The sequence below is a fragment of the Triticum aestivum genome, chromosome 7A (assembly GCF_018294505.1).
Source record: "Triticum aestivum cultivar Chinese Spring chromosome 7A, IWGSC CS RefSeq v2.1, whole genome shotgun sequence".
Lineage (NCBI taxonomy): Eukaryota > Viridiplantae > Streptophyta > Magnoliopsida > Poales > Poaceae > Triticum > Triticum aestivum.
Window position 1 is genome coordinate 691492466 of NC_057812.1, and position 2720 is coordinate 691495185.

A 2720-nucleotide genomic window follows, 5' to 3' on the forward strand; every position below is an offset into this window, starting at 1 on the left:
CTATTGATTTTTCTCAGCCAAGTATGTATTTCGAAGTTCCTAAACCTTTTACTAATCAACAACTACTTTTCTATCGTTTCTTTTCTGCTATTGATGATGATTCAGTAGTCCGTAGTCGTTTCCCCTTCTTTTTTGCCTTCCGGTCCTGGCTGGGTTTCAGCCCTTTCGCATTTGATTCCTGCTTCCCATAGTGAAAAGCAGCTCACCTTTTTAGTTCATACTCCCTCCGTTTCTTTATATTGGGCAGGGCCGGAGCCCAATGGGCCGACCCCGAGGCACAGGAATACGGGTCCAATTTCACATTTACTAGTACATGTCATACTGAAAAAGGCTTGGGCATCAGGGTTGAGGTGAAGTGGTGCATCAGGGTCCACGATCGCAGCCGCATGACGGCCTACGCCCGCACACGTCCACAGCCCACAGCCCACAATTGGGTCGTACGCTTAGTATGGCCTCTCCACGCCTGGCTATCCATTACCTGTGCGCAGCCACGCAGCGGTTTCCAATCCCCACTCCTCGCCGCCAAGTGGGAGCGGCCGATCGAGGCTACGCCATGCGCAGGAGTGGCCGTGCCGATCGACGCGACTACGCCGGCTTCGTGAATCGATCTCGGCAAGAACGTGATCTACTTTGTCCAATCCTTCGTCTAGACTTCAGATTGCAGCCAATTCTAGTTCTGTCTGGGTAACGCCCTTGCCTCTTGTCTAATTCTTTTCAATAATTATTCTCAATCCTTATAATTATTTGTATGAATTTGCAGTCAATAGATTCCAAAAAAAGGCAAAGGATATATTCACTGCCTGGCATATATACATCTGTCCTTTCGTTTTGCTTTGCATAGTAAATGTTCTGGGCAGCCCACGTTTGGCTGCTACGACTCCATTTAAATCAATGGGTTTTGGCCGAACATAGGCATTGGAATTTGTAGTTGTCAAATTTTTCATGTCCCACGTGGAATTTTGCTAGTCAAATTTACATATACCATGGGCATGTCCTTATTCAAAAGTAAAGCATTATCACGAGATCTCCGAAAGAATTGAATTAGGAAGAGGAGATCCATTTTGATTAGGGCAAAAGGAAATTGATAAAACATGAACATCCTAATTTGAAATATTTGGTAAGAAGAAAGTACTTGGCTAATGAACATTGCCAGCTAAGAGAAAATAATTTTTAAATATTTGCGAGTTTGGGACTAAAAATATTGGTTTCAAGAATTAAGAGCCCGGCTTGAATTTAGCTACTTAAATATTTTCATTTCACCATTCTTCTTTGTTCCACTGGAAAATTTAATTTTATTCTTTTTATATTGTAGGATATTCAATCTTAGTATCTAATGACGTATTTTGGAGTTTCGAAATGGAAGACATCATTTTCAAGTAACTTTATTTGTTGTTTCCTTGTTATTTTAAGCATTTGATGGCTATGTTTTGTATTTAATTAGTCTTCTATTATGTCAGGTATAAGTTATAAAACACACTTTTATTTACTATTGTCGTTACTTGAAATTTTACACCATGTTAAAGTGGTGCATCAGGGTAACATTTGCTCCAGCTCCGCCCCTGATATTGGGTGTATTTATTTTTTGATAAAATTTCATAATGTAAGATGTATTTGTTCTAATTCCTCGTAATTTTATTCTTGACCATTCAGAAAAAAGAAAGTATCTCTCACTTGATTGCATGCATCTCCCTTTGTAGACAAAAAAGATAACTATCTCTCCTGATTTCGTGTGTCTCTTTCTTTCCTAGGCTAAATGATTTACTTGCCACTAATCAACGAATTAGACAAGGTTAATTTTGTCCTAAATTGTTTATAATTATGTGTCTTGATCACCGTGTCAAAAGTAATACACCTTACATAAAAAAATGAAGAGAGTATTTGTTAACAATTATTATTCCTTTTTCTATAGAAACTTTATAGACAGAAAAAGACAACGACAACGCTCCAGGAATTAGAGAACGTATAGCTGGGAGCTGAGACCTGGTCAATTTTGTGTTTAGGGCATCTCCAACGCCGATCCTCAACCAGTGCGCATACGTCATGGAAGTTTTGCACGAAATCACTAATTAAGGAGCATCCCTTTAAAAGATCATTTTCATTTTAGGTTGCGACAAGTGGCGCGCTGCTTATGCGCGACTCGTCGTAACATGTGAGTTTTTTCTTTTTTCACAGATCTGTTTATTCAAAATGTTTTATCTCTTAAACCGTGCGTCCAAATCTTGAAACATTTTCACCGTTGGATCCTCGCGTTGAGATCTTTCAAATCGAGATCTCCTGTTCATAGGTTTTGACGTACTTCTTTTTTCATGAAAAAACACACCGAGAGCTTTTTTTTCCCTTTTAGAAAGCCGATTCCGAGAGGAACGCTCGTAGAAGCAAATTCGTGCCTCTCGTGGAAGCAAAATTGTGCCTCTCACGCAAGAAAAAAAATGTTATTTTTTGTTTTCGAAAGGCACGACTGTGGCTCTCGCGGAAGCAAAAAATGGGCATCTCACGAAAGGAAAAAAGTGTGTTTTTTCCCATTTCCCAAAGGCATGGCCGTGGTTTTTTCGTTTCTGAGAGGCACGACCATGCCTCTCGTGGAAGGGCAAAAAATTGAAACATATTTTTTTTCGTTTCCGAGAGGCACAATCGTGCCTCTCGCGGAAGCAAAACCATGCCTCTCATGAAAGCGAAACCGTCCCTCTCACTGAAACAAAAAAACACGTTTTTTTGTTTTT

At 39.9% G+C, this 2720-nt stretch overlaps 1 long non-coding RNA gene across 1 annotated transcript; it reads left to right on the forward strand.

Annotated features, from left to right (window-relative positions):
• Window positions 1–479: 479 nt before the first annotated feature.
• LOC123154820 (uncharacterized) lies at window positions 480–1563 on the forward strand. Its single transcript, XR_006477071.1, has 2 exons — window positions 480–684; window positions 1313–1563. It is a non-coding gene; the product is annotated as an uncharacterized lncRNA (long non-coding RNA).
• Window positions 1564–2720: the final 1157 nt, after the last annotated feature.